Here is a 15,000-nt window from a genome sequence, read left to right as displayed (position 1 = left end):
CCCATCCACGCATATACGCATGTATATACATACACGCTCATACATGCCCATAAACATATACATAACCTATACACATATACATACATATGCATATCAACATATACACATATACATACATATACACAGACATGTATACACATGTATATTTTCATACTTGCTTCCCTTTGTCCACTCTTGGCGCTACCCCACCCCACAGGAAACAGCATCGCCACCCCCCGCTTCAGCGAGGTAGCGCCCGGAAAACAGACCACAAAGGCCCCCATTCGTTCACACTCAGTCTCTAGCTGTCATGCAATAATGCACCGAAACCACAGCTCCCTTTCCACATCCAGGCCCCACACAACTTTCCATGGTTTACCCCAGACGCTTCGCATGCCCTGGTTCAATCCATTGACAGCACGTCGACCCCGGTATACCACATCGTTCCAATTCACTCTATTCCTTGCACGCCTCTCACCCTCCTGCATGTTCAGGCCCCGATCACACAAAATCTTTTTCACTCCATCTTTCCACCTCCAATTTGGTCTCCCACTTCTCCCCGTTCCCTCCACCCCTGACACACACGGATTCGACTTTCGACCTTATTGTGGAATACGTATTTGGGTAGAAGACAGAGCTATGTGAGAAGGTCTCTCTCTCTCTCTCTCTCTCTCTCTCTCTCTCTCTCTCTCTCTCTCTCTCTCTCTCTCTCTCTCTCTCTCTCTCTTTGAGTGGTTCTCGTTAGTCTATGATGACCAGTTAATTGCTCTTTAGTAACCTCCCCACCTCACCCCAAACTCCCCACTTCCGTCTCCAGCGACCCTACCACGTGACCTTGGGGGGGTAGGTTACCTCCCCAACCCCCCCTCCCCCCCGCGTCCTTCACCTGTAGTTTACCTCCCCACGTCGTACCGTCGTGTTCAAGGGTCGTGTACCGTCGTGTTCAAGGGTCGTGTACCTTCGTGTTCAAGGGTCGTGTACCGTCGTGTTCAAGGGTCGTGTACCGTCGTGTTCAAGGGTCGTGTACCGTCGTGTTCAAGGGTCGTGTACCGTCGTGTTCAAGGGTCGTGTACCGTCGTGGTCAAGGGTCGTGTACCGTCGTGTTCAAGGGTCGTGTACCGTCGTGTTCAAGGGTCATGTACCGTCGTGTTCAAGGGTCGTGTACCGTCGTGTTGAAGTGTCGTGTACCGTCGTGGTCAAGGGTCGTGTACCGTCGTGTTCAAGGGTCGTGTACCGTCGTGTGCAAGGGTCGTGTTCAAGGGTCGTGTACCGTCGTGGTCAAGGGTCGTGTACCGTCGTGTTCAAGGGTCGTGTACCGTCGTGTTCAAGGGTCGTGTACCGTCGTGTTCAAGGGTCGTGTACCGTCGTGTTCAAGGGTCGTGTACCGTCGTGTTCAAGGGTCGTGTACCGTCGTGGTCAAGGGTCGTGTACCGTCGTGTTCAAGGGTCGTGTACCGTCGTGTTCAAGGGTCGTGTACCGTCGTGTTCAAGGGTCTAGAATATATATATTGGAAGGGAGTAACAAAAAATGAATTGGCGGTGTTTATAGAATTTATATTGAAATGTATATAAAAGTTTGAATTAAAAGACACCACGTATGAATTTAGAATGTATAGAAACGTGATAAGATGGGGATGAGAGAGCTTGGGAAGTGAGTCAGTTGTTGTTCGCTGATGATACAGCGCTGGTGGCGGATTCATGTGAGAAACTGCAGAAGCTGGTGACTTAGTTTGGTAAAGTGTGTGGAAGAAGAAAGTTGAGAGTAAATGTCAATAAGAGCAAGGTTATTAGGTACAGTAGGGTTGAGGGTCAAGTCAATTGGGAGGTGAGTTTGAATGGAGAAAAACTGGAGGAAGTGAAGTGTTTTAGATATCTGGGAGTGGATCTGTCAGCGGATGGAACCATGGAAGCGGAAGTGGATCATAGGGTGGGGGAGGGGGCGAAAATTTTGGGAGCCTTGAAAAATGTGTGGAAGTCGAGAACATTATCCCGGAAAGCAAAAATGGGTATGTTTGAAGGAATAGTGGTTCCAACAATGTTGTATGGTTGCGAGGCGTGGGCTATGGATAGAGTTGTGCGCAGGAGGATGGATGTGCTGGAAGTGAGATGTTTGAGGACAATGTGTGGTGTGAGGTGGTTTGATCGAGTAAGTAACGTAAGGGTAAGAGAGATGTGTGGAAATAAAAAGAGCGTGGTTGAGAGAGCAGAAGAGGGTGTTTTGAAATGGTTTGGACACATGGAGAGAATGAGTGAGGAAAGATTGACCAAGAGGATATATGTGTCGGAGGTGGAGGGAACGAGGAGAAGAGGGAGACCAAATTGGAGGTGGAAAGATGGAGTGAAAAGGATTTTGTGTGATCGGGGCCTGAACATGCAGGAGGGTGAAAGGAGGGCAAGGAATAGAGTGAATTGGAGCGATGTGGTATACAGGGGTTGACGTGCTGTCAGTGGATTGAATCAGGGCATGTGAAGCGTCCGGGGTAAACCATGGAAAGCTGTGTAGGTATGTATATTTGCGTGTGTGGACGTATGTATGTACATGTGTATGGGGGGGGGTTGGGCCATTTCTTTCGTCTGTTTCCTTGCGCTACCTCGCAAACGCGGGAGACAGCGACGAGGTATAAAAAAAAAAAAAAAAAAAAAAAAAAAAAAAGTGATAATATAGAAGAAAAAATGGTCTATTTGCCATAGCTTTATAGTTAACGTAAGAAACCAGGTAATTAAGCTTCGTAGTTTGTTACGTTAACTATTAAACTATGACCAATGGAGGCCAGCCATTGTTACCGTATCTCATATAAACGTATAATTATCCGCCCAATAAGTGTACAGTGCGGTGTATTAATGGTTGTTTATTGCGCTAAATGATTTATCAACTTTATTTATCGTGGAGCGGCGACGGGGAGGAGTGTGTAAACACGATAATAACGGGATTCGACGCGGCAAACTACCGGTCGCCCAACAAGCAAGGCAAAATGTAAACACACTTCCGCCATGTCCGTTACCACGACCGGACTGTGAACCCCGTTAATATAGGGCGCTACCCACCCGTTGGGGAAACGGGGAGGCGGAGTGTGCGACAGGGCGCGATAGAGGGCGTGGTGGGCGTGTGGGATGCCACCTTCCGAGGGCGGCTGTCCGTTAGATAACGCCGGGCGACAGCATCCTCGCTATTAACGTCGCCCGCCATCATATTCCAAACTAGGCTGCGTCCGGCTCCCTGCCCGCGGCCCGGACCTCGTCTTCCCCCGAGTCTTAAACAAGTCTTTCTAGAGCAATTTGCTAATTACACTAACCATTAATGTAATTAATTATATTTAATTAATAATTATCTCAATAATTAGATGTAATATTATGTATATAACGTCATTTATGGACTTAGGAAGTCATAATGCACGGGCGGGGAGGGTAATAATTCTCGGCGCGAATGATTCCACTTGTACCTCGTCACGTGCCCGGGTTAGACCCGCTCGACCACTGCGTCCCGAACCCTTCACCTGGACTTCGTCTTTCATAATCATCTAAATTCGTACATCTAAAACACTCCAGACACGGCTATCAATTTAGATATCATCTAATACGGTATTTTAGATTTTTGTATGATTTGTTATAGATGTTTTAGAATTAGATTTTGATGGAGTGTGAGGCGGAAGCCAGGTGTGTGTGCAGGTGTCGGGAGGCGGGGGTGAGGGAGGAGGAGGTGGCGGGTCCCACAACGTTTATGATGGCGAGCACAATGCTCCCTCTCCCCACCCGCTACCCTCTTTTGCACCCCGGGCCGGCGAGGAAGCCACCGTAATGGCTTCATTCACACCTGCGGGAGGGCCCCTCGGGGGGTTCCTCCTCCCGCAGGTGCAGAAATGGGCCGGAGGGAGAAGAGAGAAGAGAGGAGCGAGAGAAAAGAAGGAGGCGAGGCGAGCGAGGCGGGGCGACGCCATGTTTGATGTGAAGGTAAGGTGAAGATGATTACGGTCGACCCACCCGCAACCTGTCGGGCCTCTTGACGGGGTGTTAGTGAGCCTTGACGTAGGGGGGGGGAGGGGGGTAATTGATGAGGTGTGTTTGCAGAGCCTTGACGTGGGGGAGGGGACTGGTGACGGGGGTGGTGGACGGCCTTGACGCGGGGCAGGGAGGGAGGGGGGAGGGTAGGCTCTTGACGGGGTGGTGCCGGGCCTTGAAGTGGGGGAGAAGAGTTTTTTGACGGGGTTTAGGAGGTCCTGGTTGGTGTGGAAGTGGGGGAAGCCTTTTTGGCGGGTTGCCATAGAGCCTTGATGTGGGGGAGGAGACTTTATGGGGTGCTGAAGAGCCTTGATGTGGGGGAGGAGACTTTATGAGGGTGCTGAAGAGCCTTGATGTGGGGGGAGGAGACTTTATGAGGGTGCTGAAGAGCCTTGATGTGGGGGAGGAGAGCCGATTGTTGATGGGGTGGTGGATAACCTTGACGTGGTGGAGAATAGCTTGTTGACGGGGTGTAGATCCTTGATGTGGGGGAGGAGAGGAGCCTGCTGATAGGGCGCTGGAGAGCCTTGACATGGGGGTGGAGTAAGCAGATGATAGGAGGCTTGACATGGGGGAAGAAGAGGCCCCCTTGATGTGGGGGGGGGGGAGCCTGAAGATCCTTGACGTGGGAGGCTGGTAACGGGGGCGTGTGTGTGTGTGTGTGAGGAGGCTTGACTTGGCAAGGGGGAGGAGGGACCTGTTGACGGGGAGGCTGTGAAGGTCCTTGACGTGGTGGGGAGGGGGCCAGTTTAACGAGAACTCGTTGAAGATGTTATTAACGATTGTGGGTGGAGGACCTGGGGGGGGGGCGGGGGGGTAGTAGTGGAAAAGGATGGGGTGATAATGATTGGTTTGGTGGGGGGGGAAGGGGGAGGGAGGGAGGGGGAGGGGGGGATTAGTACCAAATCTGTCTGCAGTGGGGGGAGGGGGAGGCCGGGAGGGAGGGAGGGGGGGATTGGTGTATCTTTACATACCTTGACGTAGCTGAAGATAGATTGGCGGCGGTGGAGGATTGGACATGGTTGGTGATGCACGATTGGACATATTGGTGGCGTATGATTGGACATGGTGGTGTATGATTGGACAGATTGGTGGCGTATGATTGGACAAGTTGATGTATGATTGGACATATTGGTGGCGTATGATTGGACAAGTTGATGTATGATTGGACAGATTGGTGGCGTATGATTGGACATATTGGTGGCGTATGATTGGACAAGTTGATGTATGATTGGACATATTGGTGGCGTATGATTGGACAAGTTGATGTATGATTGGACAGATTGGTGGCGTATGATTGGACAAGTTGATGTATGATTGGACAGATTGGTGGCGTTTGATTGGACATTGATGTAGGATTGGACAGATTGGTGTCGGGTGATTGCACATTGTTGATGTATGATTGGACAGATTGGTGGCGTATGATTGGACAGATTGGTGATGTACGATTAGAATAATCAGGGGGCATTATTGTAACCTCCCTCATAACCTGATTGTAGGGTCGTGTCTATATATATATGTATATATATATATATATATATATATATATATATATATATATATATATATATATATATATATATAAATTTCTTTTTGGATTGGGTCGAGATAATGATCATTGGAGGTGCGGTTGGTTAGTGGTTAAGAGAGTGGACGGGGTGTGGGGTGGACGGGGTGGAGAAGGGCTGTGTTCCATGTGGTGGAACAGGTTGGGACGTGGTGGTGGTGGGGTGGGTGTGGTGGGGTAGTGTGGTGGGGTAGTGTGGTGGGGGTAGTGTGGTGGGGTGGGGTTTGAGGTAGGTGTTCTCGATCGTATCTTAAGAAGTCAGGGTTCGATTCCCCGCCACGCCATCCATAACCCTCCACACCGGGTGGGGGGGGGGGGGGGGGGAGGGGGTTATGAGCTTAAGCTTTTCATTTAAATTCACACAAAAAAAAGTTGTAATTTGTGTCAAGTTGTGATTTATATTGTTGTACTGATTACATTTTTGTTGTGTATATGGTGTTAATTTATATATGTTGTGATGTCTTGTTTCACCTTATATATATATATATATATATATATATATATATATATATATATATATATATATATATATATTACAATTTAGTTTTACATGTGATCTATTTCAATGTGTATTTATTTATATGTATTTATATATGTTTTGTCTTTATATATTGATATGTATATTAATGTATATGTACGTGTATGTATATGAGTGGATGGGCCATTATTTTCTCCCTGTTTGCTGGCGTTACCTCGCTGACATGGGAAACAGCGATTTTAATATAATGATAATATATGTATATTTATATATATATTTTATTGGTTGGTCTTGTGTATATTTATATATATAAAGTCAGTTTATATGAGTGGTGTAGATGTGTGTGTGGCCACCCGATGTGTATGAATATTGAAAAAGGTTTTCGGGAGCGAAAAAGAAGAATAAGAAATAATTGAAGTCATTCAAACATCCCCCTACTGATGGACAGGGGATAGAAAACGGAGGGTGGGCAATATCTACTCTATATATATATATATATATATATATATATATATATAAAGTTGGCCTTTCGACTTTGCGTTTAGTGGCCGGCCCGGACACCTAGCCACCCAGCCGCCCAGACACCTAGCCACCCAGCCACCCAGACACCTAGCCACCCAGCCACCCAACCGCCCAGCCACCCAGACACCTAGCCACCCAGACACCTAGCCACCCAGCCACCCAGACACCTAGCCACCCAGACACCTAGCCACCCAGCCGTCCAGCCACCCAGATACCTAGCCACCCGGCCACCCAGCCACCCAGCCGCCCAGCCACCCAGCCGCCCAGCCACCCAGACACCTAGCCACCCAACCGCCCAGCCACCCGGCCGCCCAGCCACCCGGCCACCCAGCCACCCACGGCGGAGGCTGGGATAATTTCCGGGCGACAGCAGTTGGTTCCTGGGTGAGGTAGACTCCTTCTTCACCCTAACAAAAGACTCCCTCCTCCTCTCCCCACACCTCTCCCCACTCTCCTCCTCTCCCCACTCCTCTCCCCACTCTCCTCTCCCCACTCTCTCCTCTCCCCACACCTCTCCTCGCCCCACTCTGTCTCCCTCCTCCACACACACACACACACACACACCCTTCTCTCCCCAGCCCTCTCCCCTTACTCCTCTCCCTCCTCTCCCCACACACTCTTCCTCCTCTCTCCACACACTCTCTCCCTCCTCCACACACACACACCCCTTCTCTCTCCAGCCCTCTCCCCACACACTTCCTTCTCTCCCCACTCTCTCCCCACACTCCACTAACTCTTCCTCCTATCCCCACACTCTTTCCCTTCTCTCTCCCCACTCTCTCTCCCTCCTCTCCCCACTCTCTCTCCCTCTCTCCACACACTCCCTCCTCCCCACTCTCTCCCCACCACGGGAGGAACTCTTGCAGCCGTGGGCTAGCCTCCCCACGTGTTTGTTTGTTTGTTTTGTTTATTTGTTCATTAGCTGTAGTATAGGAGGGGGAGGGGGAGGGTTTGGTGGGGGGTTGAATGGGTAATTGACGGGGGGGAGGGGGGTGCGGGCGGCCGGGGCTCAGTTTGTTTGTTTGTTTGTTTGTTTTACATGTTTTCCCTGAGTTGTAGGGGGAGGTTGGTGGAGGTTGACTGATGGGCGAGGGGTAGTGACTTACGGAGAAGGGGTTGACTGAGTGACTGACGGAAGGGGGGTTTGACTGAGTGACTGACGGAGGGGAGGGGATTTGACTGAGTGACTGACGGAGGGGAGGGGGTTTGAGTGACTGACGGAAGGGGGGTTTGACTGAGTGACTGACGGAGGGGGGAGGGGTGTGACTGAGTGACTGACGGAGAAGGGGTTGACTGAGTGACTGAAGGAGGGGGGAGGGGTGTGACTGAGTGACTGACGGAGGGGGGAGGGGTGTGACTGAGTGACTGACGGAGAAGGGGTTGACTGAGTGACTGACGGAGGGGGGAGGGGTGTGACTGAGTGACTGACGGAGGGGGGGTTTGTCTGAGTGACTGACTGAGGGGGGAGGGGTGTGACAGAGAGACTGACGGAGGGGGAAGGGGTGTGACTGAGTGACTGACTGAGGGGGGAGGGGTGTGACTGAGTGACTGACGGAGGGGGAAGGGGTGTGACTGAGTGACTGACGGAGGGGGGAGGGGTGTGACTGATGGAGGGGGATGTGACTGACGGCTCCCATTGACTGAAGACGACGCAGGCGGGAGAGGGGGGAGGGGGCGTTGTTGTTGACGCAATAGACAGTTGTTCCGTCCACGACAGTAGACGGGGAAGGTGACGGTATATGGAGAGAGACGGGTCATCACACACACACACACACACACACACACACACACACACACCTGTAGACGGGGGTGGGGGGGGTTGACTACATTAACCTCCCCCCTTCTCCCCCCTCCTCCCCCTCCCCCTCCCGCGCTCGAATTGCTGGAAGCGATCGTAACGGTGCGGGCGGCTCGTTGTGATTGGTCAGGTAAGAGAGAGAGAGACGACCCCATTCTCGTGGTTAATTGTCGGTACGACGACTCTGGGAGGTCGTTCACCCCCCCCCCCCCGTCCTCCACGACCACCACCACCACTACGACCTCGGGTACGACTACATATTCTCTCTGCGACGACGTATAGGGACGCGTTCGAGGGTCGTGTACCGTCGTGGTCAAGGGTCGTGTACCGTCGTGTTCAAGGGTCGTGTACTGTCGTGTTCAAGGGTCGTGTACCGTCGTGTTCAAGGGTCGTGTACCGTCGTGGTCAAGGATCATGTACCGTCGTGGTCAAGGGTCGTGTACCGTCGTGGTCAAGGGTCGTGTACCGTCGTGGTCAAGGGTCGTGTACCGTCGTGTTCAAGGGTCGTGTACCGTCGTGGTCAAGGGTCGTGTACCGTCGTGGTCAAGGGTCGTGTACCGTCGTGTTCAAGGGTCGTGTACCGTCGTGGTCAAGGATCATGTACCGTCGTGGTCAAGGGTTGTGTACCGTCGTGTTCAAGGGTCGTGTACCGTCGTGGTCAAGGGTCGTGTACCGTCGTGTTCAAGGGTCGTGTACCGTCGTGGTCAAGGATCATGTACCGTCGTGGTCAAGGGTCGTGTACCGTCGTGTTCAAGGGTCGTGTACCGTCGTGGTCAAGGGTCGTGTACCGTCGTGGTCAAGGGTCGTGTACCGTCGTGTTCAAGGGTCGTGTACCGTCGTGTTCAAGGGTTGTGTACCGTCGTGTTCAAGGGTCGTGTACCGTCGTGGTCAAGGATCATGTACCGTCGTGGTCAAGGGTCGTGTACCGTCGTGGTCAAGGGTCGTGTACCGTCGTGTTCAAGGGTCGTGTACCGTCGTGGTCAAGGATCATGTACCGTCGTGTTCAAGGGTCGTGTACCGTCGTGGTCAAGGGTCGTGTACCGTCGTGTTCAAGGGTCGTACCGTCGTGTTCAAAAGTTCATATACGTTCACATTACAACCCGCTAGGCTGGTGTTGTAATGGTAGTGTTGTAGACCCTGTGTTGTGGTTGTGTGGGCCTTCCATCTGGTCAACCCCATAGGGTTGGATGAACAGCTGGGTTGACTGTGGACCGACGAGCGACGATTCTCTCCCACGACGACGCGCGGATGACTCGATAGGGCTTGCCTTTGGGCGGTCGTGCGCCTTGGTTGGATGAGGCCGTGTCTCCCTCCGCTGGCTGACTTCACCCATCACCCCCCTTCCCCCTCCCCCACCCCCTCCCTCCCCCCCCTTGCTAATTTGACCGGTTTCAACCCTCAAACTAGGTGGTCCACGCCCCGAAATCTCCCCTTCCCCCTTCCTCTTCCCCCTTCCCCTTCCCCCCTTTCCCTTACCCCCCCCCCCCCACACACACACACTTGAAATTTACATAATTGTCGGCGTTGATGGACGTAGGTATTGTATGTGTGTGTGTGTGTGTGTGTGTCTTTGTGTGTATGTGTGTGTGTGTGTATGTGTCTGTGTGTGTACGTGTGTGTGTGTATGTGTCTATGTGTACGTGTGTGTGTGTGTGTCTATGTGTATGTGTCTATGTGTGTACGTATGTGTGTGTCTATATGTGTACGTGTATGTGTGTGTGTGTGTGTGTGTCTATGTGTGTATGTGTGTGTGTGTGTGTGTGTCCGTTCGTCCCCACCCGGCCCTGCCACTGATACCAACCCGGTGAGCGTCCTTCTCCCAGGCGGTTGAAAGGAGGATCAATCAAACGTTTGCGATAATAAAAGAGGAAGGGAAAAACTGCCTTCAAATATCCCAGCCACACAATTCTCGCCTCTGAGCACTGGCGCCCGAGGGGTCACTCTGGCACGCACCTCCTCGGAGGTGGTAACACTTTTAATGTCGGCATCTCTGTATTGGTAACACTGGATTTGGTGACGTCTCTATTGGTAACACTGGATTAGGTGACGTCTCTATTGGTAACACTTTTAATGTCGGCATCTCTGTATTGGTAACACTGGATTTGGTGACTATTGGTAACACTGGATTTGGTGACGTCTGTATTGGTTAGTGTATTTTGTGACGTCTGTATTGGTAACACTGGATTTGGTGACGTCTCAATTGGTAACACTGGATTTGGTGACGTCTGTATTGGTAACACTGTATTTGGTGACATTCGTAATGGTAACACTGGATTTGTCGACCTTGGTAACGCTGTTGTAATGTTTACATCGGTGTTGGCAGCACTGTGGTGATATTTACATGCGTTGGCAACACTGTGGTAATATTTACAGGTGTATTGATGTCATAAATTCGTTGTATCAGGTGATAACTGATTTATCTCTGGTGTTCATTATTTATAATATGGGTCGATTTCCCCCCCCCCCCCCCCCCCCGCGTTCATTTGATTTGGCTTTTAATTTGTGAAGTTCAATTCAGTCATGGCGTTTATGTAAATGATGCGGTTCTGGGTTTGGAATTGGGGGGGATTTACCTGATCTATATTGTGGCTCGTAAATGATTTACGTTGTAGAGTTTCTCTCTCTCTCTCTCTCTCTCTCTCTCTCTCTCTCTCTCTCTCTCTCTCTCTCTGTGGTCTATATAGAAGTGAACATATATTTAATGGGCAGTTGTATGAGATCTCTTATAGTATTATAGACTTGGTAAGTGAATATATATTATATATATATATATATATATATATATATATGTATATATATATATATATATATATATATATATATATATATATATATATATATATACACACACACACGAGTCCACGGGGGAAATGAAACAGAGTAAGTTGCCAAGTGCACTTTCGTGTAATAATCACATCATCAGGGAATATATATATATATATATATATATATATATATATATATATATATATATATATATATATATATATTATATAAAAGTATGTTATCAGTGTAGTGCAGTGGTGTACACAGAAGGGGGTTAGGGGTGGGTTGTGTAGGGGGAAGGCTTGGCCAGGGGCGAGAGAGAGAGAGAGAGGAGAGAGAGAGAGAGAGAGAGAGAGAGAGAGAGAGAGCCAGTGTCCAGTCAGTATAAGGTATTAAAACCCTGGTGTGTGTGTGTGTGTGTGTGTGTGTGTTGTGTGGGTCTGATAACGTACACAGCTTGATGGGAGGCCTGTTATCGTGGTCCGCAGCGCACCTCTGCCCCCCCTCCCCCCTCACTCCCCCACACCACACCCCCTCCACCAGAGAGAGAGAGAGAGAGAGAGAGAGAGAGAGTGGGGGGGGACGGGTAGGGGTAGTAATGGGGGGGAGGGGGGGTGAAGGGGCTCTTACCACCATCACTATATATATTGCTCTCTCTCTCTCTCTCTCTCTCTCTCTCTCTCTCTCTCTCTCTCTCTCTCTCTCTCTCTCTCTAAGTGAACCTTCACCCCACCTGCTATAGTGCTACTATAACTATACTACGGGGTGGGGGAGGGATGGGATCTGCGATATAGTGGGGGGGGGGAAATGGTGGTGATAGGTGGGCCCCCCTTAGAAATAGAAAGCCTCCCCCCTCTCCCATCCCCTCCCCCCACCTGGTTATTGTGGCAATATTGCTTTACAACAACAACAACTGCTAGTTGTTCTTGCCGCCAACTCTTCTCTCTTCCCCGACTGCCCCCAGATGTATGGGTGAGAGACCATTTAATGGGGGCCATTTTTTGTGTATGTGCCATTTATGGGGTTGTGATGAATGGGGGGGGTTGTAACTCCTCTTTAGTACCTCACAAGGCTTGGGTGGGTTGTGATCGCTTGTTAAGGTTGAAAGACCTTGGTCGTCTTGTTCAAGGGTCGTGTACCGTCGTGGTCAAGGGTCGTGTACCGTCGTGGTCAAGGGTCGTGTACCGTCGTGTTCAAGGGTCGTGTACCGTCGTGGTCAAGGGTCGTGTACCGTCGTGGTCAAGGGTCGTGTACCGTCGTGGTCAAGGGTCGTGTACCGTCGTGGTCAAGGGTCGTGTACCGTCGTGGTCAAGGGTCGTGTACCGTCGTGTTCAAGGGTCGTGTACCGTCGTGGTCAAGGGTCGTGTACCGTCGTGGTCAAGGGTCGTGTACCGTCGTGTTCAAGGGTCGTGTACCGTCGTGTTCAAGGGTCGTGTACCGTCGTGGTCAAGGGTCGTGTACCTTCGTGGTCAAGGGTCGTGTACCGTCGTGGTCAAGTCTGTAACTTGCACCACAAAATAGTGGTAAGCCTCTATTTAAAAAGTAATTCATTGAACTATGTAATTTAATCCTTCAATCAACCACTACTACTAATACTACTACTACTGCTACTACTTATATAAGTGATTCACGGGACATAAGTAGAGTGTCCAAGGCGCGACATGTACTTAAAGAACTTAAGAAATTTAAATTTTACGTAAAATTGAAAATCCGAAAATTATTGGTAATATATGGAATGCCGTTTTCTTTTAATCATAGAAAACGACGAAGACCAATTATTATGGTGAAAGGGTCTTATATATATATATATATATATATATATATATATATATATATATATATATATATATATATATATATATATATATATATGGATGGCGATAGATAAATGTCTATCACGTAAGGTGTATGGGAATAGACTCGTCTATGGATGTCGATAGATCAGTGTCTATCACGTAAGGTGTATGGGAATAGACTCGTCTATGGATGGCGATAGATAAATGTCTATCACGTAAGGTGTATGGGAATAGACTCGTGTATGGATGGCGATAGATACATTTCTATCGCCTGTACGGAGAATAGAACCGAAAAGGGTTATTCAATAGATGGAATACGGGCAATAGATTCAGTTTACGCCGGCGATACGCACGCATGAATGACGCAAGTGAAAGAAATGAAAGAAAATCTGGAGGAATGGAAGGCAGTCGAGCGGCCACAAAATGACACCACACGTTTTCTTTTTTCTCCCCTCCTCTCCTCCCCTCCTGCCTCCCTGCCCCCGTTTTCCTTGTGGGTTTTGACGGATATTGAAATGTTATCTGGACGTGGCAGCCCACACTGCTGTGACCACCCAACCACCCAACCACCTCCCCCTATTGTTAGAGATCCTACACCCCCCCCACACACACACACCACACCCTCACCCCTATATATATATATATATATATATATATATATATGATAAACATGTGATTGTTTTGGACAATCACATGTTTACCAAATGGCGTCGTAGCTTCGTCTCTTCGATGTATATCAACTGACTGTTACATTTCTCTCTTGTGTCTCCCCTGATGATGTGATTATGACACGAAACTGCACTTGGCAACTTTTCGTGTTTAATTTTCCCCCTAGTGGACTCATAGCAATATCTTGATCATGCGCAAAATTGTGATCCTTTCCAATATATATATATATATATATATATATATATATATATATATATATATATATATATATATATATGTTAAGGTATTTATGATATACTATTTGTGATGCTCTCCTGTTTATGTATTAATTAGAATACTTGGTTGATTTTTTTATTTTATATATGGGAATGATTAGACATTATTATTATTATTATTATTATTATTATTATTATTGGGTGATTCTGTGAAGATAAAGTTATATGGCTAAGGTTATGAATGCATACAACTCTCACAGACATACACATATACACACACATACACATATACACACATATATACACACACATACACATACATACATACATACAGATACACACAGACATACACACAGACATACACACATACACACACACAGACACCACACACACACACACACACACACACACACACACACACACACACACACACACACACGATTGCTGGGGGGGTCATAAGTGCCTGGCTCCCCCCACCCCCCCGCACCCCAGTGCCTCACCTGGGGGGGGTGTTGGTTAATGGGGGGCCCCCTCACGTGAGGTTGGTGGGGTGGGGGGGGTCCCGACCCGCCACTTGACACCTGCAGATCACCGACTTCGATAACCACCTGACGTAAACATGGCCACCCCCCCACACCCCACACACACCCCCACACCACCCCACACCTTACCCCGACCCCCCAGCAGGCCTTCTTCCCCCCCACACCCCCACATCACCCCACACACGTCAAACTGTCCTCCATATCTGTCTAAACTCTCTCTCTCTCTCTCTCTCTCTCTCTCTCTCTCTCTCTCTCTCTCTCGCCAGCAGCCAGTCCTCCAGGGAGGAGGGGGGCGTGGGGGGGTGAAGGTGGGGGGTGGGGGGGGTTACCTGGTCTTGCAGGAAGTAGCTAGGTCCAGCTGGTCGTCTTCCAGGGGGGGAAGAGGGGAGGGGGTTCTCTGGTCTTCCAGCCCCTCCCCCCTCCTTTCCCCCTCACCTCCCCTTCCCCTCCCCAACCAGGTCGAGTCATCCAGACCCAGGGGGCAAGATCCCCCCCCCCCCAGGAGGGGCACGGGTGAAGGGGGGGGGGTCCACCACCACCTTTCCAGACCCGACCAGCTGGAAACCCCGACACGACAGGGGCTACTGTGTGTGGGGGGGAGGGGGGCCCACCCCTACTGTGTGGGGGGAGGGGCTACTGTGTGTGTGGGGGTGGGGGGCCCACCCCCTCCCCT

At 49.8% G+C, this 15,000-nt stretch overlaps 1 protein-coding gene across 5 annotated transcripts in view; it reads left to right on the top strand.

Moving 5' to 3' along the window:
- The window catches only part of ush (Zinc finger protein ush), a 330,832-nt gene that overhangs the window by 138,731 nt on the left and 177,101 nt on the right, over positions 1-15,000 (top strand). Inside the window, exon 1 of one of the 5 annotated variants that reach the window (XM_071696850.1) lies at positions 3,691-3,926. The exons of the other annotated variants lie outside the window; for them this stretch is intronic. The gene's annotated coding sequence lies outside the window, so the exon portion shown is untranslated. Of the gene's footprint in view, positions 1-3,690; positions 3,927-15,000 lie in introns of those variants that run through there. 5 annotated transcript variants of the gene reach the window in all.

Source organism: Panulirus ornatus, chromosome 61 (genome assembly GCF_036320965.1).
Source record: "Panulirus ornatus isolate Po-2019 chromosome 61, ASM3632096v1, whole genome shotgun sequence".
NCBI classification, from domain to species: Eukaryota; Metazoa; Arthropoda; class Malacostraca; order Decapoda; family Palinuridae; genus Panulirus; species Panulirus ornatus.
Note: the sequence above shows the minus strand (reverse complement) of the source record. Positions and strands in the feature narration are given on the sequence as shown.